We start from the raw sequence: 27757 nt of genomic DNA on the forward strand, positions 1-27757 counted from the left end.
AGAAAACCATGTCGCAAATTGTTTCAGGAAATGCTTGAGCAGCTTTAAAAACCTAAAGTTCTCCCCATCTGGCTAAAGTACTGATGTAGTAAACACTACTGTTAGGCAATCAAAACATAGAGAAAGCAATAAAAAACTGCTGTGTCACTATCAACATATTTTACTGAAACTTTGTCCTTTAAATTATTATGCTTCCCAAGAATTAGTTATATCTTGTACAGAAATACAGGGAAAAAAAATCTATCATCCTGTATTCTTTTCAGATCAAGTTAGCAATAGTTATCTTAAAATTTGAATGCTCACTACTAACAACGCAATATTTTAGCATTTTTTGAGACAGGGTCTTCATATGTGTTACAGATTGGATTTGAATTCAGTATGTGGCCAGTTTGGGCTAAAACTTGCGGTGATTCTCCTGTCTCAGCCTCCTGAGTGCTGGGATTACAGGGCTGTGCCTTCAGGCCTGGCTAATGTATGTTGATTTGTTGTATAATAATTAAATTATTGGAATTTACTGGCATCAGTATATTAGCCACTTTTCAACTTAAACCATGTTGTCCTTATAATGGCAGTTATCACAGAAATAATCCCTCTGTAATTCATGTCAACACAAAACCCCACAATAAAATGGAAAATAAGACCAACCTTGTAGAAAGCAGAAATCAGGAAAGCCTTTTTAAAGCACTATCTTTTCTTTGTACTGTTTAAATATGAAACTGAAACTAATGCTGAGGAAGGGGAAGTGAGAAACACAACTCAGAAAAACAGGATGTCCTGATCCAAATTTATGCAAATATGGGTAAGTTTCAAAACAAATCAGAATACAGGACATTTATTCATGTTTATCAGGAAAAAAAAAGTACTATTACTTATCTTTTCACAGAATTATGCATCCCGTTGTTGGCAAAAAATAGCAGTTTTGTAAAAAACAAATTTTATTCAACTAACATAGTAGCATTCTATAATAATATTACCTATTTGAAGCAACAGAGTTTATATTATGATGAGGAATATTTTTAACATCACATCAGATCACAAATCTAATCCATATAGTTTCATGGGACAACTGATAATTCCATACAGGAAAGACACAGACGTAAGTACATTTGTTTATAAAATTACTGATTTGATAGTTGTTCCTGACCCTGTAGGTTAAGAGCACAATAAACAATTGTTTGGCATACCAATGAACTCAAAGACAACACTATAAACATCCCCTTACAATGTATCAGTAACCTGGATAATTAAAAATCCTTAAAAGCTGTATGTAGGTTCTAGGACATCCAGGACAGAGCTAATTTCTAGAAATGTTCTAATACAAAAAGGAAGGCAAATATATCACAACACAACTGTACCAGTGGGAAGAATATGAACTTTCTAGGCTTTATTTGGAGGGACAGGATCTTTGAAGCAACCACACAGACAATACCATCTGAACACACAAAAAAAAGGGGATGCAAAAGAGAAACCATCTCTTTTTGACTGGTAAATGTCTTCATTGCTAAAAAATATTAAAAGTGATGTGTAATATTCCTAGAAAGCCCTAGTACAGTAATATTTTAAACTTCATAATAATTTTTAAAAATGTACTTACCTTCGACTACATAACACACATAACTAAGGATAGTGACTGTGATCAGAGCTGGCTCTCATGCAGAGCATGCAGCTGTCTCTGTGGAACGGACTTTCCCAAAATAATCTCCACATGGGCCTAGCCCTGACGCCTGAGATTCCTTCACAGTTGGTGCCAGCCAGAAAAGCAAATAAAACTAAAGTGTACACTATCATAATTATGGGTATTTGTACTACACACTTCTTTACAAGGTCTCTGAATTCTTTATAACACACAGCTTGGACACGCTGGAAGACTATGAGATATGAGAGCATGAGCATAGTTAGGATATACTGAAAGGGAACTTGGGGCAAAGCAGAGGAAGGAAACAGGCAAGGATACAACAGTCTTGCTTGGGAATGGGAAGAGAAGAGCTTTATAGTTGGGTGACAGAGGAAAGCACTGTAGGAAACAGGCAGGGATGCCTAGAGATGTCTAAGAAAATGGAACTTTCAGAACACTAAGCTCTTCTTTGTCTTAATTTTCTTCTTTTTTCAGCTGACAATGAGAACAGCTGAGTTCATATCAGGAAACCAGTACACGACAAGCTTCTGGAGAATCAACCGCACAGCATCTTTCCTTCCAGTTCTTTTATGCTATTAGCAACAACCCTTAGGTAGGCCTTCCACACCCAGCACCGTGCTGATTCAGTTCAGCCTCCCCCCAGCCCCAACCTCTTTTTCTTTTGGGGCAACAGCACTGGAGATTGAGCCAGGGCCCTTCAGACTAAGCTACACCCATAGTCCTTCTTCACTTTAGATACAAGGTCTTGCTAAATTGCCACACTGCCCGCACTGAGCAAGAACTTGGAACTCCCGCCTCAGTCTTGCACACTGCTGGGAATACAGGCATAAACCATCACACCTGGCTGTCCTTCACTTTCAATTAATACATACAGGGCTGGAGAGATAGCTCAGTGGTCTAAATGCCTGCCTGGCAAATGCGGACCCGCGGCGGATCCCTGGTACCGCATGCCATGCCAGCTCTGCAACTACAACTGGGCATGGTGGCACACACCTGTAATACCAGAGCTGGGGAGACTGAGACAGGAGGATCAATATACGTCCAAGTTGCATAGTGAGATCCTGTGTATAATATATATATGTGTGTATATATATATATGAGAAAAGTTTAAAAAATACTATGAATTATAGAAATATTAAAAGCTCTAATTTCCCTCATGGGGATTGGCCACTGCACTTGATTAAGGCAATAAACTTGAACACCTAGCTGAACTGAATCAGCATGGTGCTTGGTGTGCAAGGCCCACCTAAGGGTCGCTGCCAACAGCATAAAACAAGTGGAAGGAAAGATGCTGTGCGGTTGATTCTCCAGGAGCAGCTTGTGTGTGCTGGTTTCCTGATATGAACTCAGCCATTCTCACTGTCTGAGGTGCTCAGATCCTTGCTGTCGCTGAGAAGCACGGCAGTTCTTTTCAGGGGAGCTCTGGTTCCTACCTTGAGCACCACTTCCTGGCTGCAGATCTGTCAGCCTGCTGGCACAGGTCCTTTGTCATCTGGTGCTGACTTTCTAGCTTCTACCACTGACCTTTGAGCCTTCCCAGTGCGGACCCTTAATACAGATTTACCTGAGACATTGTCGTGGGCTCTAGTCTTCAGCTGGACTCACGCAGGACACTGCCATGGGATCCAGTCCCTAAGCTGGATTCTTTGGGTCTCTAGAGTATGAACAGATCTCCCACACTCTTCTGCCTTTGACTTTTTGGGTGAATATTATAAAATAATCCTACAAATTATGTGTCCTATATTAAAATGTTCTTGCAAACCCTGAACTACAGCCACTGTTTTACATGCAACAAAATTTATGTATTATTATAGTTCTAGGTTATAAATTTTTATTTATTTATTTATTTATTTATTTATTTATTTGTGTGTGTGTGTGTATGGCCAGCTCAGCCCACCAGGGGGCGGGGCTGGCTGGCATGTGGTGCTGGGGGGTTGAACCGCGGTCCCTGTACTTTGCCAAGCTTGTTCTAAGTAGGTGCTTTAGACCACTGAGCCATCTCACCAGCCCTCAGGTTATACATTTTATGGAAAATTATACCATGATCATTCTCCAAAGCCACTTAGTGGTTCTTCATAGTTTTAAAACAACATGATGAAAACTGGGGCGGTCTCTCATTTCTCTGTTTTGGGGGTTAAGGGGGTTTGAGATAGTCTTACTATGAAGTTCAGGCTGGCCTTGTACTCACTATATAGCCCAAAATGGCCTCTAACTCACAGCAACCCTCCTGCTTCAGCTTATCCAGTGCTGGGATTACAAGTGTGGGCCACTACACTGCATTTCACTTTTCATTATTATAGCAGACAGTTCTGATTTTTAAACCTGCTACAACAAGAAAATCTCCCAAAACTCCCCTCTTCTGTTAAAAGCATATACCAAGACTTCAATGCAAGCAATACTGTTGTTTTGAATTTAAGACCTGGAAAGATTTTCAGTATATCTGCAATATTTAACTGGAAAAGTAAACAAACATCTGCTAAAATCAAAAGGGGTCACAGTGTTAGATCTGTTTTAACCAGTACCGTACTGCAAAAGGTAGAAACTTGTCGTAGAGTTCATATTGGGTGAGTAGTTTGTTTCTGAACACTATACCTCCAGGTAGATTTTAGGACTTGTGGCCCCTCTCAGCCTAGAAGTCAAATCTGCCTTTGACTTAATTCTACTTAGGTGGTCTTTGCAATTTGTTGCTCAGTCTGGCCTAGAACTTGTGGCGATCCTCAGCCTCTAAAGTGCTGGGATTACATGCCACCATGCCCAGTTGAAGAGACTGTTAAGGAAGCAAACTAGACAGGAATGAACAGGTGCAGGGGAAAAAAGAGTGGATGAAGAGTAGATACTGTATTAGTAACCAAACCTCTTTTGGTGTCCTAGGAATTCTGGATTACCTAACAGCACAAGTCTAAGGCTTATTAAATTCTTAGAAGTCAAATTAAAGTTTCACTGAGCTGCTGTGATCTACACCTTTTATATACTGATATTTATTAGGTTTTCAAAAACCACCTATTTGTTTATTTTCTGGGTCTTGGTATGTTCCACCATGCCCGGTTTAGAGGTATTTATTCTTACAGAGGACAACGTTGTAAATATAAACATCAAGAAACTAACTAAAGGACATGTAACTAGTAAAACAGTGAAACTAAAATTCAAAGATAAGCCGTTTCTGCAAAAATGACATGCCTTTTCTACAATACCAACCTGACTTAAATTTCAGGATTTAGTCTAATATGCTTAACCATATTATCACTGTCAAAGCAATCTATTTCCAGGCAGTACAGGAAAAAAGTACACTGCATGAAGAGAACTCACTACAAGAGTGAAACACATAGAGATCTGCAAAATTAGAAACATTTAAAAATTATAAATTCTTAAAAAAAAACCTATCAGTGTCTAAAGAGTGTCTTTTTTGTATAGAAAACAGAGGCTAATAGTATTTTGCTTTCAAACAGATTTGGGATCAATTAATTATTGGAGTAATGCACATGGGCTTTTTTTCTTCCATATGAAAAAATAGGAAAACAGTATGTTTTCAATTTCGAAGTTATTTTGCTAAAAAGTAGAAGCTAAGTGAATTAAACTCCAGGGATGTTTTACTTTAAGCAGTGCTGTGTCCTTAGAAGGTGTAAAAACACTACCTAAGACATTCACAATATGTAGTTTCCATGAGGTTAAAAAAACAACTAGAAGAGACACATTACAGATAATGTTGCACTTTGGTTGTTGTTTGCGGAAGGCTGTCTCTACAATCCAATGTCCATAAACATTCAAGTGACTGGACAAACTGGCTCCATAAAACTAAGAACACCTTTGACCTAGCCATAATCCAATTTCCTCCCCTGTACAAATCCACGCCAAACTACGAATGGAACACCTGTAAAGGTTGGACAGACTTGCCCTGAGCAGGAACATCTTGCACATCAGCATATTTCTAGGAACTGAGGCACGACAGACTAACATCAACCAGAAGGTCTACAAGGTGCAGTGTCAGTCATACATATGTCCAGGGTAAGTTTTCGTTCCCAATGTGTCAACAGGAATACTTTTTAAGAAGACTGCCAATCATATGTCAAATCAATCAATAAATAAATCGAGCCTATGGGAAAGTTAAGGGGAATAAATTTGTGTCAATAATTCATTAGAGGCTTTGGAAGTGAAATAAATCTCCAAGATAAGCACTTAGATTTGTCCCCAGCTTTCAGCCAGCAGAGATCTAATCCCCAGGAGCACATCCTCTGCTCTTAGGGAACACTTATGTGTGCACAGCTGTATTTAAAGGCCGACAGTGGCCCTAGAGATACGTTCACTGGCATTTTTTAAACAAAATTTTTTTACTGGAGTAAAAATAACTATCTGATTTTCTTCGTCCCAGTATGGCAGGCCTGGGGTTTCCCCGCCGCCAACTCCGGGACAGCGGCCAGGACTCCGGGAAGAGGGAGAGGCTTCCCCGCCGGCTCCATGGAAACCAGGGACGCGGGCCGCCGGCGCCCTCCGGGCGGGCCGGGGATGCGGCGCCGCGGGGCGGAAGCGAGGAAGCGGCTCTGCGCCAGCTCGGCGACCACGGCCCAGCTCCGAGCGTGGCGATCCGGGACAGTGCGAAGGGAGGCGGCCTGAGAAACGCGACAACCAGGTGGCCCCGCCGCCCGCCCCCGTCCCTTCCTAGTCAGGGACGGCAGAAACTTCGGTGGCACAAGATCCCCGTACGGTCTTCCGAGCCGAGGTCTTTACCTTCCCGGCCGAAGGCTCTCCGCTGTTTTTCTGGGCTGGCGGCAGCAGCTGCGACAGCAGCGAGCTGCCGCGGAAACCCTCGCCGATTCACTAATCCGGGCTCTGGGAAATAATTTCCCGCCGCGCGCTCGGCCGCCCCGGAAGTAGTCGTTCCACTTCCGGGTGGTTGTCAGTGACGCTCTGGAGCCGTCGCCAGGGAGTCCCGAGAAGGTGCAAGGCTAGCCTCTGGGCCTGCGGGCCGGGCTCCAGGTGACCTGCGTCCGAGGAGGGAGGCAGGTAAGTGCGTCTTCTGGGGTCTCTCGTGGGCCTGTCTCGGTTCCGTCGTGGGCCTGGGGTTTCCGGCCAGGTAGGGCTCTGGGCAGCATTTCGGCGCGCCCGAGGGTAAGCAGGCGGGTTGCACCGGGGGTCCCACCCAGGCCAGTGGCTCTGGACCCTCCTGGGGCTGGGCCCACCGGCTTCTCTACGCGCGGTGTCTGCGCTGACTAGGGACTCGATGTTGGGTCCCCAAGTGCACCTGGGCGAGGCCGAAGACACCGCGTACCGCCCCTGGGCTTGTGCGGAACCTCTCGACCAGTGACCCGAGGGCCCCGAGCTCGCAGCTTTGGCCACCCTCGAGTCTCCAGAGTTGCTGTCCCATCCTTTCCCCGAGTGCTGCCGGGAGGCTGCGGGAGGCTGAAGAGGACCTGTTACCGGAGTTGGGCGGGTGTGCGGAGGTGGCTCCTGGCTGCAGTCGATTGGACGTTTCGGCCGCGGTGTGAATTAAGCGAGCCGACTGGCGTTTTGGTCCAGGTTTCTCAATAATGAAGGCTTCGCAATTTTGGTTGGAGGTTTAAGGTAGCCAGAATAGTTGTAAAGAGAAATCGCTTCTGACGAAGGGATGAGGCGAGAAAACGGGCTCATTTCTTCAGAGTTGAAACACGGGATGTAGCAACGTTGGCGACTTCCCTAGTTCTTGGGTGATGCAGTTTCTCCTGGGAAGTAGTTCTCACTCACCACCTGTGTTTCATTCATTAACCACATTCCCCGCATGAAAGGCAGCTATTGGTTTTCTTAAAAGAGCTTATTCCAAAAAAGAGCTCTAGGTAATTTCCAGCATAAAATGCTACAGGTTCAGTTCAAGGCCCCTGAGGCATCAGGCAGGTTTCTTACCTCCTTCTGAGAGTCATGCAACTATACTTAGCATAGCACACAGATCTTTCTAACATCCTGCTTGGTTAATAATTCAGCAAACTTTTATAATGTATCTAAATATTTCCATTTTTAATCATATATTTTTTTTCTTTACTGCTCCATTTAAAAGTTCTTTCAGAGTGCTGAAGTTATTTCTTAAAGTAACTATTTAAAGAGACAGGGATTTTTTTTTTTTTTAAATCAGTGTTCTTGACTTGTTTTCTCCAGTCAGATTAATGAAATCAACCATTTGCACTTACCACAATTATCTATTATCAGCCATTTACACTCTTCATTTTATTTAGTTCTTGATTGAAAAAGAAAATACTGTATATTTTGCAGCTATCTTATACTAAGACTTAAAGAGGTTGAAATTTCTCACACATTATGCAAATTAGAGGCATAATTCAGATTTGAATCCGGTCTACCTGATGTAACCATTCACTCTTTTTACAATAGCCTACATATCATTTTTTTTTTTTTTCTTTTTTTGGCAGAACTGGGGATTGAACTCAGGCCCTTGCGCTTGCCAGGGAAGTGCTTATTCCACTGAGCCATCTCCCCAGCTTCCTACACATCATCTTATAAATAAAATTTATAGAATCATTCCTTTCTCTGTCAAGCAAAATGGGACAAATAGTATGTCACATTTAGAAGTTAGTGTAAAGAAAAACTTGAAGGTAAAGGAATTTAAGGAATATGTTCATCACTTAAGTTTTGTGTTTAGATGTACCCCGAAGGCCTCCTGTAGTCATCAGGGAGTGGGCTTTTCAGAGGGTGAATCTGGAGTTTGTGACTGACTCATGGTCCAGTGCTGGGACTAAAGGTGTGAGGGCTAGGGGTGGATGACGGTCGGTCTGCTTACAATATAAGGGACAGAAAGAGGCTTTTCCCTTCCCTTGCTCGCTTTTGCTGTCTTCATCCACCATGAAAGGTTGCCTCTGCCATGTGCTTTGGAGCCAGCCGATTATGGACTAAAATCTCTACAAAGTGTGGGCTAAATAAACCTTTCCCCTTTTAATTCTGCTTGTCTGGTGTTTTGTCTCAGCAACGAGAAAAGTAATTAAAACAGTCACCACAGGAAATATTTCCATGTGAAGAATGTAATTTCTTTTCTTCATTTCCTTTTGGCCATACTACCTCAAGTACCTGTACTGCACGTGAGCGTAAAGCTAGAAAGCAGGAAATATGGAGACCAGCAATCTATTAGTGACTCTTAGAGTCCGGAATGTCAGCTATCTTCAAAAGCAGCTTTTCACATACACATTTCAGTATATGTGTTGTGGAGAGTGAATAAGCACAAGTTCATGTGGGGTTTTTTTTGTCTTTAAAAAAAATGACTTGATACAAGGTCTCGCTATGCAGTTCAGACTTGTAGTGATTCTCCTGGCTCAGCCTCCCCAACACTGGGATTACAGGCATGTGCCATTATGCCTGGTTTCAGGGCCATACAGTGTATCCAGGCTTGGCACAGCATGTGGTGCTGGGGATCGAACTTGGGACCTTGTGCTTGCCAGGCAGGTGCTTAGACCGCTGAGCTATCTCCCCAACCAACACATTTGCGTTTTAGAAGGACTTATTTACTGATTATTGGCAGAACTGTTCTGCCTTACTGTACCTTGCAGGCAGATGATAATTGTTACACATTTTAAAGTGCCATATTAATGCTGCCCAGTCCAACAACATCTTATGTACAGAACTAGAAACAGCCTAATTTTAGTGTGTTTACTTAAACTAATCCAAGCAACCAATACTGAAAATGACATGGAACTTAAAGAACATCTTGTTCTCCAGAAAGGCACAATTATACATGTACAATTAATCTAAAATACTGACATGTATTGATTACATTCCACTGACTTAATTATGTACTTGCTTTTGCATATCCCATAGGAAAATCTCAAAGTTATTTTGCTGCCTGTCAAATTTCAGGGCTTATGAAGGTTCAGATTATATCTTTTTTTTTTTTTTCCCTTGGTGGTTCCAGGGATTGATCTCAGGACTTTGTGCTTGCTAGGCAAGCACTTATTCCACTGAGCTACCTCTCCAGCCCCAGATTCTGTCTTTCTTAGCAGCCAGCACAGCCAAATGGTAGGAGCTCAATAAACATTTATTGCATATATATTCATTTTAAAAGTGTTACTTGTCTACCAAGATGTTTCTTTTCACGTATTGTTTTAAGAGGATTTGGCACATAGGTAGGTGGATGCTTATCTGTTAGTACTCACATTGATCTTTCAGTGTAAAGTCCGTGCTACATACATCTATAAGAGTCGGGTGGTATCCTACCAAGAAGGCTGAATTAAGACTGGAAATGAGAGCATAGCTAGTATTTATTGAGTGCTTATCTCTAGTATGCAGTATAATATGTAGTCCTTACTGCTCTATGAGGTATTATTTTCTTCTTTTTAAAAGTTAAAAAGACTAAGGAAACTATTAAATTTTCTAATTTGGCCCAGTATACGCAGACATTAGGAACCAAGCTGTGATTTGAACTATTGCATCTGACCCTGAAGGCCTTCACTTAGTCATAGTACTATCCTGCTTGCAGTTGGGTTTCATTCCCGGTTCAACTACTCAACGTGTGTGAAAGGCAGTGTATTTCTCTTCTATGAGTTAGTGATTAGATTACATCATCCATGAGGTCCCTTCCATCTCTAAAATCCTCTGCTTTTCATTTTCTCCTAAGTATTATGTAGTAGGCCGAGTGTGCTAGAAAGCCTTCAAGTGGAACTTTCTGTGTTTGTGTCTTCTTCATTGGTCATTGCACAGTTTTATGTTTTTGTAGTGGAAAGAACAGATCAGAGTTTTACCCAATCTCATGCTTTACTTTTACCAGCATCTGACACTGACAAATCACAGAACCTTGTTGAGATTGTATTTTCATAGGTAAAATACATACACAGGACTGCTTTGAGTCTTAAGTGAGTTGATTTATGCAAAGCCCAAACATGTTGCCTAACACAGTTGCCATAAAGTCAATACACTTGCTTCCTCAGTCGTGTGAGAACAAAAGATCTGTGGATATAAAGCTACTTCATGAATTAAACAAGGGTAAAGAATCTTTTCATTTATAATCTAATAAGAGATAAAGTTATATACACAAATAATTAATTATTTAAGGGGCAATTTACAAACATCGTTGATTGCAAGACGTAAAGGGATACAGAGAAGTTTTCCCTTGGGAGGGCAGATCAGGAAGTGGAAATAAACTTCAAGGAGTGTGAAGATTGCAGCAGGGTGTAAGGGAATTAGTCACCTTGTCCCTGGATATGTCACACGGGGAAAGCTAATAATAAAGCTAAGGGAAGATAAACTGTAAGTAATACTGTGAATGTGTTGAAGATGTTAGGCTTTCCTAATAAACAGGATAGGGTGGAGGTGGAATTGGAATTTTTCTTTGTTTTGGAAAAATACCCATTTGTCGCATACATGTTAAGAGTATACAAGTAATCGGAAAAGAAAATGAAATTTAAAAATTGCCATAGTCTCACCACTCAAGAATATTCAGCATATTTCTCTGCATTCTTATGACTTGTGTGTGTCTTTTTAAGTAAAGATATTCAAATACCTTACCTGTGATCTTGTGACCTGCTTTTTGCCCATGTGTTGTGCCCTGAATCTTCCCATAGTGATCAAGTTGCTTCTACAAAATGTTTTCAGAACTTACATAGCATTTAGTTTTATAAGTGTATTATAACTTTCCAACTGACATCGTGAGGCTTAATAATGGTATAAGAAGAGCTGTTACAAAATAGTTTGACATATATCTGTGTTACAAGTTATAGGAGAAATGAGAATCTATGGATCATATACATGCACTTCTTTTCATATGCATTGACAAATTATTTATCTTGGACAAGCATAGTTAAAACTGATAGAAAATTCAGAAGATATGAAGGGGTACATAGTACCCTGTCCCCTTTTGTCTTCTTAAATGTAAGAAGTTCAAACAGCACCTTATATGAATTTGGAAATGGCTACCCCTTCTGGAAGGCATCCTTTCCTGTAGAGTGATAGGCATGCCGGGCACCTAGGTAGGAAGCCAGAGTATAATGTAGCCAGAGTGTAATTCAGCCTAACTTATCCTCCACTTTGGGTATTTGTATACATAGCAAAACATTCATAGTCCACAAGCCAGCCCAGGCAATACTGCTTTCTTTCCAGAGGCATCCAGTATGGCCAGTTTCTTCTAAATTGTTTAAAGTATGAAATGCCTTCATCAGACATTGGCTCTAGATAAGTGTCTCTCATGTCATCCCCCTCTGTGTGGGTGAATGTGTGTGGCTCTATGTTCAAATGTGTAAGATCTTGGCAAATTACTGTGTTTTTAAGAGAGAATTGAATAAAAAAAAAAGGTGAATCAAACAAGACCTTGGAATGTGTAGTCAGCTTTCCCTGGTATGTACAAGAGGGACAGCCATCCTGAAATGCTCACTTTTAGCCTAGCTTCTCTTAACCTCTTATGCACATCAGTGGGCTGAGAGAAAGCAGTCCGTCAGCACACTGCACTTGGTAGTGAGGTGGGCAAGTTCAGAGTGCCAGCCTTCCATCTTTGCTGGGACCACACAGGCATCCTGCCTTCAGCACCTCAGCACTCGCTGATCATGCGTCAGATTTCACGCGTTATATTGACATAGCCATTTTATTATATTTACTTCCTAAAAGTCAACAAAGCCAAATACAGATTTTGTCCCGATATGGAGGCCAAGAACAAACTTCAGTGCGTCTCTGGAAACATCTACCTCATATAAAATGATCTGATAAACACTAATAGAAGCTGGAAAGAAAACTGTCATTTTGGACCAGCGAGATAGCTCAGCAGACTAAATCAGGGACCTTGTTTGATCCCTGGAATCACATGCCTTGCCAACCCTGTCCCTGCTGTGCTGAGCCAGCCACAGAGTCTAGGTGTGGTACACACCTGTAATCCCAGCACTGGGGAGGCTGAGAACAAGAGGATCACTAGGAGTTGTCATTTTGATAAATTTGGCAATATAGTATATTGTAGGTAACTGAATTCTGGGGCTGGGGGGAGTGGGTATGAGCTCGAGCTTAGGAATTTAAATAATTATGATTTTAAAGAAGTTACTAAATTCTTAAAGTGAAAATTTCTACAGGTTCACTAGCATTAAATGTGGTGATATGTGAAAGTATGCATACATGTCAGGAATGTTTATTCAGGAGCTATTTTCCTTTCTTTTTTAAATATAGTTCTTGTTTTAAAATAAAGCCTTTGGCTGTAACTCTGAAGTCAATGGACTTAGATTCGAATCTTGACTCTAACTAGTTGTATGGTAGCTAGAAAGCTTCTTTTAGTGTTTGTAAATAGGATATCATGTCTGAATCTTGTACAAAAAAATAACCACTAGGAAGAGAGTATGCAATGTGTAAATTATTGAAACTGTCCTACCAGTTTGATTTGAAACTGTCTCATTGCTATTTGTTTCTCAATAAAATTATGGAAAAATAAAAAAAAAAGAAAGCTTCTTTTTTGCTATGTTTCTTTGTTTATAAAATGGGAATAATGTCTTCCAATAAAAGTTTAATATGGTGGCTGGTGCCATCAGTTCTTGGTTGTTCAAATTCCCTTAGAAACAGATGCTAAGAAGGATTTTATGTGGAAAACACTTTTAGAAAAACTAAGGATGGAAGAGAAGGAGCAGAAGTAGGAGGGAAGTACCCTCAGGCCTCACACCTATGAAGAAAAGGAGAGAGGAAAGAGCAGAGTAATGAGAGAGTGGAGTTATGTTGGACTGATGCCCTCCCTGTCTAAAGAAATGTTCAACTATGGTGATGGTGAAAGTTTGAACCAAAGTTGTCAGAGAAATCTTATGTCACCACAGTGTTTGATACTAGTTGTTTGTAAAAATAGTCAACAGTGGTTATGTGCAGAAATTTCCAAGTGTGCTTGAATATCACCTGGAATTTTACTGCCTGTAGCCAGCTCCTCTCCTTATGAAAAGTAGAATCCCCGCAGCCACACATTATATCAGCGTCAGAGGCATATGGTGCTTTGTTTTTGTTTCGAGACAGGGTCTTGGTGTGTAGTTCAGGATTGCCTTGAACTCATGGCAGTACTACCTTAGCTTCCTGAGTGTTAGGACTACAGGTGTGCACCACCATCCCCTGCTGAGGCATGTGTTTGGTTTTTGGTTTTTGTTTTGTGTGTGTGTGTGTGTGTGTGTGTGTGTGTGTGTGTGTGTATTTGGTACAGGGTCTTACTATGCAGCTCCGACTCGGCGAACCTCCTGCCTGCCCCTCCCCAGCACAGGGATTACAGGCGTGTACAACTGTGCTGGGTTTTGGTGGTCCGCTCGGTGTGCCCGGGGAGGTGGGCCCAGCACATGTGTGGGGGAATCAAACCCAGTGCCTGTGCTTTTCTAAGCAGGGGCTTAGTCCACTAAGCTATCTTGCTGGCTCTGAGGCACATATTTTTAAACTAACTTCTTGTACTTTAGAATACAATATTATTAGAAGAAGAGTTAAGGAATCAGAAGGTATGTTTTAAATAGGAATTAAATAAAAGCTTTTTTTAAAAGTTAAAATTGCACAATAATTGATTTTGATGTTAGGAGTTAAACACAAAGTGCTACTTAATTTTTGGAATTTAGCCCAAACATAAAACATTAATCTCAAAGGCTGGGGAGATGGCTCAGTAGAATAAGCACTTGCCTGGCAAGTGCAAAAGCCTGAGTTCAACACCCAGTTCTGCCAAAAATAAAACAAAACAGAACAAAACATCAATTTCAAATACCTGAATAATGCTAATATTCACAATTTAAATATGAAGTAAAATATTAGTATCCATTTGCTTATCAAAAATGACTCTGTGTCTAAACGGGTCAAAATTACTAGTTTTACAAAGCGTTCACACTTCTTTTTTTTTTTTTTTTTACCATTTTTATGAGTACATGTTTAGAATGCCTAATTTTAAGGAGTTGGTACATGTACTTAATTAACATACCTTAATTTCTTTAAATTCCCCTTCCTGTCTTCCACCCCCTGACTCTATCTCTCCCCATTTGCAAATCTCCCGTTCCTTTTGTCTTTTGTTTTCTAAAATTATTTATTCTTTGAATTGAGAAGTAATACAGTATGTAAGCTTGTGTGTCTGATTTATTTCACTTGTCATGGTCCCAAGGGACATTCATTTTCCTACAAATGACTCAAATTTATCCTTTACAGCAGAGTGGGACTCTTGTATGTATAAATACCACATTTCCTTTTACTTATTCATCTGTTGATGAATATATACGCTGCTTCCAAGATTTAACTATTATAAGTTACACCCTTTTTTGTTTATAATAAAAATGATAAAAGACCTAGCAATGTATTACTTTTCATGGCAAATTATGACTGATCAATTTGGTGAGTAATAGCTATCCTTTTTGTTTTAGGTAAGTGTATAAAATGTTATTTTTTTAAGTGCTTGCCTGGCAAGCACAAAGTCCTGAGTTCAATCCCTGGTACTAAGTTAATTAATTAAAATTTAAAAAATGTTATTTCTAACTGAGAATCACAGTTCCTTAAATGAAATTAAGGGACTTAGATAAGCTTCTTTATCTTACAGGAGAAAATGAAGACCAAGAATGTTTGTACAGGTAACTCAGGACACACAACTTGAACGAGAAGTGAGATATTCAGAATCTAAATTTAGGGCCGTCTCCTTCATATCACGTTTCTCTGAAGGGCTTTCTGTGTGCTCTCTAGAGCATCCCAGTTGGTCGGTGTGCTAGTTCTTCTCCATCACTTCTTTATTGTTCGAGAAGTTTTCCTGAAAAGATTGTCAGAGGTTCCTGACTGGCCTTTGGGTGGCGGGGAGCTGGGCAGCTGCTGCTGTCCTAGTGCTGAGTGGCTGGGTTACCCCACCTGAACTTATTTTATATCCTCAGCAGCCTCAGCTAGTATGGTAGTGGGAGTCTGCAGTCCACCTAAACTGAGGACTATAGTTGAATATTACTTCATACTTCGTTGTGCCATGATATTCTTTACCCATTCTCTCTCTCTCTGTCTGTCTGTCTGTCTGTCTGTCTGTCTGTCTGTCTGTCTCTGTCTCTGTCTCTTTTTCTCTGACTTCTTGAAGATAGGCTTGCTGTGCATTTTAGCCTGGCCTTGAAGTATCAGGCTGGCATCAAACTCACTGTAGCCTGCTTGTCTCTGCTTCCCTGGTGTTGGGATTACAGGCATGTACCTTTATACCACATTTCCTTACTTTATAAAACTTCAACCTACTGATTTTTTTTTTTTTCACTTTCAAAAACTCAAGCTTTGTGTACAATCACTTGAGAATGCATTTCTTTACATTTTTAAATATGAAAATTTCTCTATCCCTAGCATATATTCATACTTGCCCTCAGAAATGCCCAGGAACAATGTAATTTCTCGAGAGTGAGTGAGTGAGTCTGGGCTCTGCCACTTGCAGGGCTGGTTGTTCTGAGTTGCTGTCTTTAGCTTGGCATCCTTAAGGGCTGCCTCTACTCATTTTTCTAACTCGTTTCACTTGTCTCTTTCTTGGTCTTCTTGTTTATCTAACTGAATAATTCTCAAGATTTGGTTTCAGGATGCCTTTATTCTCTTAAAAATTACAGAGTACCTCAAAGAGTTTTTATTTATACAAATGTTTCTACCTGCATTTATTGTATTATAAATTAAAATTAAGTGTTTAAAATTTGTTTCAACAGAAAACCATTACATAGTCATGTAAACAGAGTTTAAAAACATAAGTATTTTCTAAAACAAAAATTTTACTGAAATAGTGATATCACTAATGGGACAAAGAACCCAATACCCAAAATGAAGGAAGGAAAGGAAAGGTTTACTTAGCTCACAGTTTGTGGAGGTTTTAGTCCATACTCAGCTGGCTCTAGGGCAGACTGGCACATGGCAGAGGGCAGCAGTTCATGGTGGCGGAAAACAGCAAAATAGAGTGAAAGGGAGGAGTAGCCGCAACAATGGCTACAGAGAGCCATTCTGTCTCTCTGTGTCTCATCTTATATTCAGGCTATCTACCCCAGGCTGGGCGTAGCACTAACACCCATAATCCCAGCAGTACTCACACCCATAATCCCAGCCTTAGATCATGAATTAATCACAAACTCTAGAACTGTGCCTCACTGATTGCATGAGGCTCTGGGGGGACAACTAGACACAAACCATAATTATATATATATATATATATATATATTTTTTTTTTTTTTTTTTTTTTTTTTTTTTTTTTTTTTTTTTTTTCAAATGTCTGGCATAATGGAAGTGAGCTGAGTTCCAGATCTCATTTGCATTCAATGTATTGTCATCTGTTGTTTTGATTGAAGTAAACAAAATTAAACCTTACATTTAGGTACAGTAGAATAAGAAAAGTATTTTAATGGCCTTTTTAGGTAATTGTGGATGATGTTCTTTGATCCTGTATTAAAATTTAAAAAGTGGCAGTTGCCTAAAGTTTCACTGCAGTGTAGGATATGAAACCACATCTCTTTACTTTCTCTACTTTGATACTTTTATTTTTTTTATGTATTTGGTTGTCACAGGGTCTCACTACACAGCTTGGACTCGTGATCCTCCTGCTTTCAGCCTCCCCTGTGCTGGGATTACAGGTGTACTCCACTACACCTGGATTCTGGCTGGCTGAGCCCATTTTGGGGGTGGGGCTGGTGCACCAAAATGCAGTCCCTGCTCTTTCCTAAGGAGGCGCTTTAGTCCACTGAGCTATCTTGCCAGACCTACTTTGTTAGTTTGGAATCCTTTGGTCTGCCTTGTACTCTAAATGTATCTTTGACAAATATGTGATTCCATTACTGACCTTTTGGAGAGTAATAAGAAATGATTCATTGACATATGCTGTGTTGTAGCTCAAAAATCAAGTAACAATGAGGCAAGTCCAAAAATTTAAAAGAAGCGCTTTATTTTAGCTGGTACCCAGCGGCAACACACGGCACAAGGTGCCTAAGTGCGTGCCGAGCATTGACAAGGATCAGTATTTAAGCTTGAAAACCGCAAAAATAGGGAAGGGGTGGAGAAGAAGAAGTGTCAGGGTCATTCGTTCATTGGGTGGACCTATTGGGTGGGGTGCTGAGTTGGCAGTCATGGGGTACAGCGAGTCTTTAGTTCATGGGATGGTCCTGTTGGGTAGGGGTGCTGAGTTGGCAGTCACACGAGTTCATTAAGATAAGAAAGTTTGGAGTACAAATGTCATAAAGACTTGGGTCACAGGGGTGAGGAGTTGGGGGGTAGGCGCATACAGAACAGGAACTCGGCGAGGTTAGAAGGGCAACAAAATGGAGTCAATTTTGTCAGGGTATAACATGCTGATCTTTTAAATCTTGATACATCTTAGTATATTGTACATGTATGTTATGTAATATTTTTAAAAACTATTTATTAATATTATCATCAATCTCAGAAAAATTTTGAGATATTAGGATCCTTTCCATCTGACAACATACATATTTCCTAGAAGGCCAATTGTGTGCCTTGTAAGCTCTGGTTTTGAACTCATGGTAGTCTTTCTATTTCATCAACCCCACTGCTGAGATTTCAGGCATGTACCAGCACATCTAGTTGTAATACTATTTCATAAACTCATTTTGTTCAATATTAATATGGCAACCCCAGCTCTATTATAATTATTGTTTGCATGGAATATTTTTTCATTGTTTTACTTTAACCTTTCTTCTGTCTTTGAATGCAAATGTAACTTTTATAGAGAATGTATGGTTGCATCATTTTTAGCATGACAATTTTGCCTTTTGAATTCGGTATGTAGATGTCTCACTTTTAATGTACTTACTGATGTGATTGAGTTTATATTTTCCATTTTATTATATTCCTGTCCTTTCTGTTCCTTTGTTTTTCCTTGACTTACTTTTATCTTGAACGAATATTTTTAGTGTACATGGATTCTAATTCTATCTTAAACTTGTAAAACAGTAGCAACAAATTCTCAATCTTTATTTCATCTTGTTTTGAAGGGAATGGCTTTATTTTGACTTTAGTTAAGGACAGTTGTCGATGTAGGATATTTGGTTGGCAGTTTTTCTTGAAGCACTTTGAAATTCTTTTTCCACTGATTTCTGGCTACCGTTGTTTCTTAGAACATTGCAATTGAGACATTAGGATTTGCCGTTTTGATCTTCACCTTAGCTGTTATTCACATTGATATAAGCCTGTCTGTGAGAAGGTGTTCTTTTGTGGCTGGTTTTAAGACTTCATCTTTCTGTAGTTTAGTTATATCTAGATGTGGGTCTCTTTGTATTTATCTCTCTTAAGCTTCTTCAATATGTAGATTAATGTTTATCATCAAGATTGGTGTAGTTGGTCTCATTTTTTTCAAATATTCTTTTATTCCTTTATCTCTATCATCTTATCCTATTATACGTTTTGTTATGGTTTTCATTATGGGTAACATACTCATCCACTTTAAATTAGTAAGTTTTTCTTCCGTCCTCTTTTGTATACAGTCAAGGTCCTATAGGGAATTTTTTCTTTTCCTACAGTTTACTTTGGGAATTAATTTTTTTTTCTGCTTCTTTATTGAAAAGTCTCTATTTTTCATTTATTGTTCTTTACACGTGATCATCTTTAATTCTTTTTTTTTTTTTTTTTTCTTCAGTACCTGGGATTGAACCTGTCAGGACCCTGAACTATTTTCCTGGCCCCTCATCTTTAATTATTGGGACTTTTTTTTTTCTTTTTTTTTGTTTTTTTGAGACAAGGTTTCCCTTTGCAGTTCAAGCTGTCCTTGAGCTCACTTTGTAGCCCATGCTGGCTTTGAATTTGTAGCACTCCTCTTACCTCAGCCTCCCAAGTGCTGGGATTACAGGTATATACCACCATGCCTGGTTTGAGACAGATTTTTATTAGATCTAGCATCTGTTTTTGTTTTTGTTGGTGGAACCGGGGATTGAACTCAGGCTCTTGCGCTTGCCAGGCAAGCACTTATTCTACTGAGCCATCTCCTCAGCCCCTAAGATCTGGCATCTGGTGATGCTAACAATTTCTCTTGGCTGCTTTTTTCCTATTTCTTTGCATGCCTCAAACTTTCTTATTAAAAGTATTTTAGGTCACATATTGTAACAACTCTGGATTCTCTCTCTCCCCGTCCTTCCCTTCCTCCCTCCTCTCTCTCTTCCGTTTCCTTTTCTCACCCCATCTCTCTTCTCCTCCCTCCCACCCTCCCTCCCTCCCCTCCCTTTCTCCTTAAAGGTTTTTGTTGCTGTTGCTTATTGGTTTGTTTTAGTGAGTGATTTTTTATGAGTTTAATTGCTGAAATGTATCTCCCTTATGATGCATGACCACTGATTGTAATTATTCAGTTTAACATTTGACTTTGTAGGGCTTCCTGTGTGATTTAATAGTGCTTTAATCAACTTTCCTGGTGCTGGGACACAGTACTAAATAACCACAACTTAAAGGAAGAAAGGTTTGATTTATCTTGTGGTTGTAGGGGATCAGTCCCTAGTCTTCAAGCTTCGAAGCAAGAATATCATGATGGTTGAGCGAAGCTGCTTTATTCATGGGGGCTGGGAAACAAAGCAGGCAGCAACACCAGAGGAGAAGGGCTGAGAGAGCAGACAGAGACCCCCTAGCCATGCCTCTGTGCCCTATCCTGGCACAGTGAGACATACCCCCTCCATGGGTCCCCAAGGCAGCTGAGGGCATGTAACAAGCTTGTCATCACAAATGATATGTAGTTGGATGGTGGCTGTACTCGAACACCCAATTTCAGGTCTGTAAGTCTTTTCTGTACTCATGGATCTTGGTTCTGACATGAGGAACGAATTTCAAGTTCATGCAACCTTCATACATCACCCAGTTTTTATTTTCTGCTATGCCCTTTTGATGTACTGGGTGGATGTTATTACTCAGCCTCAGTGTTGGCCAGGTATGTGAGATTAGCTCTGTCTTTCTTTGCTTCTCCACTGTGCATGCACTCAGTCTCAGCCAAGAATATGCTGGTCCCAATGTTGACTGTCACCTTGGACTCAAAGCACTTTAAACTCTGTTTGCCCATTTCTAAGACCATTGCATCCATTAGCAATACTGCTGGGATTGGGTGTCACCCGTCATTGCAATCCAAGTGACCCCATTTTGACCATTGCAGAGAAGTTTCTGTTCATCTTGCTTTTCTCTAAAGTGGAAGAACTTGCATACAGGTTGAATTTTGGTTGATGGTAACAAGAAGGACCCCTAGGACAGAATCCTGCAGTTAACTAAAAGGTAACATTTAAAAAAAAAATTAAAACATTTACTCAATTTTTATATTCATATGGTCTATTTCTGAACTGTCAGTTCTGTCTAGCTGTATAGTTTCCTTTTTGGGAAAAATATTTGTAAATCAAACTCAATCTTAGTGGGAAATTATATTTCTAGTCTTGTTCATGCATACAATTTTTCTGTCTCAGTTCTTTAACAGTGGCAGACAGTGTTCTCTATTGATTTGTGTGTGTTATTTGGGTTAATTTTTGTTTTATATTAGTTTCAAATTTGAATTTTTTTTCAAATATTGAATGATCCTTAGCTGTGTATTCATATTAGAAAATTAGAAAGCCAAAAGCTGTATAGAAACTATATTGGGATGGCACTGATTTTTCTTTTAGTTATACTTTCAATTCTATTTGAATTCCACATACAACTTGAAATTCTTTTTTCCTATTTCTATGTTTTTTTTTTTCTTAGTCCATGTTTGCGACCCATCCTGACTTCCATTTCATGTGGGGAGCTGGTGTGTGTGCATGACACACCTCAGTTCATGCAGTGACACTGACTTTACTGGTACAGTTCACTTTGAGGTAAATACAGAACCAATAGTATGCAGAAGCCAGCTGAAGGCCAGGTGATTTGGGGGCATACCAACACCCGTACTGCCTTTTCTAGACCTCTGGTCAGTTACTTCATTTCTTTAAACACAATACGGCTTCTGTTTATGTTTTATTTATATACTCTACTCAGTTGACTATTTGACCAAGTCAAGAAAAAAAAAAAAAAAAAAAAGGTAAAAAAAAAAAAAAAAAAGAGGTATTTCTTTATATAAGGAGGTAGAAGGGAGATAATAGTTTCTTGGACAAGCTTCAACAAATTGTTTTTGAGTCTTTATACACCTGGCAAACATATCAGATCATTCCTTTAATGATAGCTTTCTCTGTATACATTTTATTGGGCTTTTCCCTATTCCATCTATGAATCTTCCTTATCTTGTACAATCTGTAGTGATGACTCTTCATTTTTGTGAGTGTCTATCCCCCTAATATATTTAAAAGATCTTTTTAAGGGGTTATCAAGAGAAACTCCAGAGAATCACATGATGCTTGACGTTTTTTACGTGTGATTTTTTTTTCCTTCTTTCTTTCTGTATTTTTTAGGGAATGGTCTACAGGGTGGGTGTTCAGGGTCTCACTACTAGATTAGAGTTGGATCCTCTTGTTTACAGCCTCCAAAGAGCTGGGATTACAGGCGTGTGCCACCATGCCCAGTCTCAGTTTCTGCCTCAGCGTGCCCAGGGGCGGGCCGGCACGGCAAGCTGGGGATCTAACCCCAGACCCCTGTGCCTGCTTGCAGGCACTTTAATCCACTGAGCTATTTGGCTGGCCCTTGCAATGGTTTTCAATATGGTTTGTCCCCACCAAAATTCGTATAAAGGTTTTGTGTCAGGGTAGCAGTGTCCAGATGTAGAGTCTAAAGGGTAGAGTCCTTGAATTAATGCATTCTGGTCTCCCTTCCAGATCTTCACCAGAAACAGAGCAGGTTGCAGCATGGTGCTTGCTTACAGTTCTCATCCTCCAGAACAGTGAACCACAATAAGCATTTTTTTCTTTATCAGTTACCCACTTGAGTATTATTTATAACAACATTAAAGCAGACAAGTATGAGAACTAAAACCACTGTGCCCTTAATCATGAAGGGTTGCAGTGTAATATGTGCATGTACATACATGTATGTATAATAGGTACATGTTTTCCCCTCATTTTTATTAGAGATAAGTATGGGGGATCAAACTCAGGCCCTCAATCTGACCAGTGCAATCTCAGTGTAATTCTTAACTGCTGTTGTTTTGGTACAGCAATGAAAATACTTGACATAATATTCTAAAATTATATATATGGAAAGTCAGGAGGTCAGTAGCTCAGAATAGCAATAGTGTATGTATAGAGGCAGCCGCATTGACTAGTGGAGACTTGTTAGCCAAAGTGTAGTCCGTGAACTGTGACACTTGGTGGTATTACCCAGGAGCTTGTTAGAAACAAACTGCCTATCCAACGCTTGATAAGCTTACCCAGAACCTCTTTTTAAACAAGATTTGCAATCATCTTGAGTATCTTCAACAGATAACAAAGATATTTTTTAAAAATAGTTATTAAAGAATGCATTTAAATAATACCAAGAGGGGCCGGGGAGATGGCTCAGTAGAATAAGTGCTTGCCTGGTAAGCGCAAGGGCCTGAGTTCAATCCCTGGTTCCACCAAAAAAAAAGCATAAATAATACTAAGATTATGACATTAATATCAAATGACAGAATCTAGAAATCTGTTTTAAACAAGATCACCCAGAAGAGTGGGGGAAAGGTGGTTTTCTTAGTCTGGGACGAGTAACTGAGCGGGGACGCGAGTGTGACTAGGCTGCATGGTGTTGCTGTGTCACAGAGCACACCCATGTTTTCTGTCTTGGAACTACATTTTTTTAAAGTGCTCAACGTTTTGTGGAGTTAAAGGAACATTTGGGACATGCGTTTTCTTGGTGCCACCACCTGCACGCCCGGGCCTGCGTCCTGTGGGCCTGCCGCCTCCAGCACCGTCTCAGAGCATCTTCACGTGTCTCCAGCACCTCTTCTGCATGGTCAGGCCCCGGGTCAGAATTTAATAAGAATGTTCTCACTGCCAATTGTAGACAGCTAAGGTGACTGCGTCCCTCCCTCCATGGCAACGAGAAGGCTTTGTCCAATTATTTTCTAGATTTTTGGGGAAAAAAAACCAAAACCTTGCTGAAGTTACTAAAGGAGGGACTGTTCTCTGACAGCTCAGAAAGAAATAATTTTCTATCTGCTTGAGATTAAAACACCAGCTCGTTCTTAGAGTCTTCTGAATTCATATTCTGGATAATGTGTAATCTGCCTATTCAGTTTCCGTGAAGGCGGCTTCTGTAGTGCTGTTCCTTTGGCCTCTCAGAGAATGTAGTTGGCACCCTCCACTCGGAAGGTGTGTGCAGTTAGCACCCTCTGCTCGGAACGTGTGTGCCAACCAGCTGTCAGCCTTGCCATACAGCTGAGCTCGGATGTCAGAGGAAGCACAATTCAATATTAAACCAAGTTTTCAGCATGACAGCACGGCAATCTTGCCAGCATACCCCTTTATGTCCCTTTCTTTGAAATTCCCCATTCTATGCAAACAGTCTCTTTTTATTTTTAAACCTTTTGTGCAAGATGAAACCTCTACTAACGGATTTTACTTGTCTTTAGTTAGTTTAAAAAAAAATGAATTGAGTGAAATAATCTGTATTTCTGTTACCCTTTCTCATTTCTAGAAAATAAAGTCCTCTGGCTTCTTTAACTTGTGACTTCTCTAAACAGGTTGAAAGCCTTGACTCTACGCATAACGCTCTGTCTCTGAAAAGGAACTCTGACAAGTTCCGTCAAGAGGGAAAAGGGGAATAATTTATAAAAGGCGCTGCAGATAATGATGCCAGCCAGTTGTTTTAAAATGCATCCATCTCACCTTTTAATGAATTAGATTTGTCAACAGCAAATGTTTTATGCACCACTTCTAATGAAAGTGGCACCCTAGAAATGCTGAGCTTTGAGGTTGGCTTCTTCAAAGCGTTATAGTATCTTCAATTCAAAGATATTGTTTAAATAATAGATATTAAAAAGTATATTTAAATAATATTAAGGTTGTGACACAAACACCAAGTGACAAAATTCAGGAGTTTCAAAGCTAGGGCTGACACACTGTCACTGTTTCACATAGGGACTGTTTTTTAAATTAGGAAGGTAACACACTGATTTGGGATTTTGTGTCAGTTTAACTTTAAATTCTCTTGCCGTGTGGTTGATGTCACAACCTTAATGTCAATTTTTCAAATAGGTTTCTACATTTCCTTTGGTTCAGGGTCATTAAAAACTGTATATGATGAATCTAAGAGGCATAAATAGGTCACACCAGAGTGGAGTTCCTTGCTTTTCTGGAGTTGAGAGACAGCTCATACCTGCCTTGTAAATGGAAAAAGTTAGCTTAGACATTTTCAGTACATTTTTGTTTTTCAGGTATTTGATTTAGAAAAATATGAACCCATCTAACAAGACATAATACTGGTATGATTCTGTTCCTATTCTGGTCTTGTACCTGAATGATTTGATCTTGTTGGTTATTGCCTGAAAAGTCTAAAGACTGTTCCCACAAATGATTTTTTTTCTTACTAACACGTGAGTTTTATTTCAGCTTTGAATTATCCTTATTTGATATAGTTGAGTACAGGTAAATTGTACCTTATAAATTTCCACCTGTAGTCTTTCCAATAAAGCATTTTTTTTTTAGATGTATTTGGTACAGGGTCTTGCACGGCTCAAACTCATAGTGATGATCCTCCTGTTTCAGCCTCCCCAGCACTGGGATTACAGGCATGCACCACCACACCCAGCTTTGATAGGTGGCCAGCGCAGCACACCTGGGGCAGGGCCAGTGTGGCTTGCGTGGCATGTGGTGCTGGGGGTCAAACCCCCGTCCCTGTGCTTGCCTAAGCAGTCACTTAGTCATTGAGCTATTTTGCCAGCACTAAAGCATTTTTTAATGTAAGGTTTTTTATTTTCTAATGTATCACTTTCCTTTTATTTATTTTTTTGACCACAGTTGAATTTGATAAATTTCTTAGTTTTCATTTAAAAGATACTGTGAAATTTTATCTTTATATTTGGTTCCACACTCATCCTTTCAACGAGCTCCTCTAGTTCCTCCCATCTAAAATCATTCTTAAGTCACTACATTTCTAATAGAAATGTTCTTTCTAAACCCCATATCTCAACAGCAAGAGGTTATGCTGTACTTGGTAGTAGTTTGAAAATGTTATCTATGAAGGAATTGTTTAAATCCTTCAAACTCACTTAAACTGTAAGTGTTCTTCCTTGAACAAATGTTTAAAATCATGATTATTGTTCATCCTAGTCCATCTTCTGATATGTATTGCATAAAAAAAGAAACAGCTTAAGTGAAAATGACTTTTTCTAAATTTAGAGGAAGCTATTCAAATTAATGAATTGGAACTCAGTGTGTACCTGCAGTATAAAAAATAGTCTTCTGGCATAAAAACGAAAAATATCTTAAACTAAGCCAGTTTCATGCAAATTAATTTAGAGCCATTTCAGATTTATGCATTTAATAAAGTTGGGTAGTGGATCTAATTTATATATTTAATGTCCTTCAGTGTACAGTGATGTTCTAGTGACTGCTTGGAAAAGAATGATGACGTTTCATTTAGCATTTCTGCTGTATCAGTCAGCTCTATAAATGGCTTTCTAATAGGGTACAATACATGCTTTTAATATTTTTCAGTGATATCAAGAGATAACATTTATTGAGTTCTTTCTGTATGCCAGGGACTGTCTAAGTACTGTGTATGGATTATTTTATATAATCCTAGTAACAATCCTTTAGTGATCTTTCTATTTTGTAGATGTAGTAGATTTATATGGAGTTATTGTACAACTGAAATTAATTCCAGTACAAGTAGTGGACTGCACACAAGTAGTATATACGAAGATATTATACAACCAGTAAGTAATGGAATTGTTAGTGCATTACTAGTTACATAATTCCGGTACAAGTAGTGTTCCTCCGCCTCTAAGCCTTTGCTACTGAAAGTGTGAGTCTTAGGCCAGCAGTAGCATCTGCCCTTGGGATCTTGTTAGAAATGCAGACTCTCAGACCTTCCAGATTTCTGCATTGTGAACGAACAACAAATAGTGTGTTAGAATTTGAGAAGTACAGTCCTATGCTGTCCTGCCCTGATAGTTACAATTAAGTACATTTTCAAATAAGCCTCTGTTTTTATGTGTGGTAATGAATTCAGCTTTTATGACTAGAGTGGGGATTCCTGTTTTATTTCAAGTGCGCTGTCTTGGGATCCAGCAGCTGAGCAGCGATGAGGTGGACGCAAGTTATCCTGAAAGCAGCTGTGTGAAGAGCAAAATGGAGTAGCCCAGAACATGACCAGCAGGGCATTTTCCTAGAGACTGAAGACACGGTGCAACCTACATGGAGCATAGACTGGAGACAGCAGCCTGTGTTGCAGTCTCTCTTGTTTCTAGCTGTGGGAATCTCAGGAAAGTTACAAAACTCTTCAATTTCTAGAAATTGAAGTCTAATATGATACTTTACAGGATTGTAAGGATTGCTGAATTAATGAATATAAAAAATTTGTGATAAAGTTAAAACAGCTAAACTGTTAACAGGATTTAATTTTCATTCTACTTATACTTGTTTGTTTATTTGGTACAGGGGATTGAACTCAGGACCTTGTGCTAGCCAGGCAGGTGCTTAAGCCACGGAGCTATCTCCCCAGCCCTTTCTTGTACATTTAAAACTAATTGTCTTCATTCCCATTCACTTCCTAAATCTTTTACTTTGACCTTTTGGTAAAAGAATCAACTAGAGCTATTACAAAATCATCATGAAGGATTTCAGATGCGTATGGTTTTATATTCCCTCTCTTTATAGTTATTTTATATTTGTATGAAAGACCAGTTTTGAATGGCCTTTAAATATGAGGGGGAAAGATTAGTAATTTCATGACATACACCCATTTTAATTTCTTTTTTTTCAAATTTTTTAATGTATTTGGTACAGGATCTCACTACACAGCTTGGACTCTTAGTGATCCTCCTGTGTCAGCTTCCCCAGTGCTGAGATTACAGGTGTGCATCACAACGCTTGGTGTCAGTGGCTGGCTCAGCATGCCCAGGCGGTGGGCTGGCACAGCCTGTGGTACTGGGGATTGCACCCTGGTCCCTGTGCTTGCATAAGCAGGCACTTAGACATCCGAGCTATCTTCCCAACCCCAACTTTTCACTTTCGTGAATTTATCATATATCTTTTTGATGCTCGACTTTGCTTCCTAGTGATAGTCTGCATTTAGAGTAAGATGTAGTCAGTTAATCTGCTTGAAATTGGCTATTTTATTTTCCAGAACTTTTCAGAGAGAAGAGTACCCATTTTGTTTTATACAATAGATGACAAGCCTCTAAAA

The 27757-nt window shown here is 39.7% G+C and overlaps 2 protein-coding genes and 1 pseudogene across 5 annotated transcripts in view; 1 reads left to right on the forward strand and 2 right to left on the reverse strand.

Annotated features, from left to right (window-relative positions):
- Slf1 (SMC5-SMC6 complex localization factor 1) overlaps window positions 1-6455 on the reverse strand; it is a 75788-nt gene extending 69333 nt beyond the window's left edge. For 2 of the 4 annotated variants that reach the window (XM_023708510.1, XM_004625482.2), the window contains exon 1: window positions 6359-6455. The gene's annotated coding sequence lies outside the window, so the exon portion shown is untranslated. Of the gene's footprint in view, window positions 1-645; window positions 718-1594; window positions 1661-6358 lie in introns of those variants that run through there. The other 2 variants (XM_023708509.1, XM_023708506.1) reach the window with 2 other exon arrangements.
- A 99-nt stretch (window positions 6456-6554) lies between these two features.
- The window catches only part of Kiaa0825 (KIAA0825 ortholog), a 61676-nt gene continuing 40473 nt past the window's right edge, over window positions 6555-27757 (forward strand). The window contains exon 1 of the mRNA XM_004625436.2: window positions 6555-6634. The gene's annotated coding sequence lies outside the window, so the exon portion shown is untranslated. The remainder of the gene's footprint in view (window positions 6635-27757) is intronic.
- Window positions 6819-27757, reverse strand: part of LOC101592993 — a 34027-nt pseudogene continuing 13088 nt past the window's right edge.

Source organism: Octodon degus, unplaced genomic scaffold (assembly GCF_000260255.1).
Source record: "Octodon degus isolate 3935 unplaced genomic scaffold, OctDeg1.0 scaffold00009, whole genome shotgun sequence".
NCBI classification, from domain to species: domain Eukaryota; kingdom Metazoa; phylum Chordata; class Mammalia; order Rodentia; family Octodontidae; genus Octodon; species Octodon degus.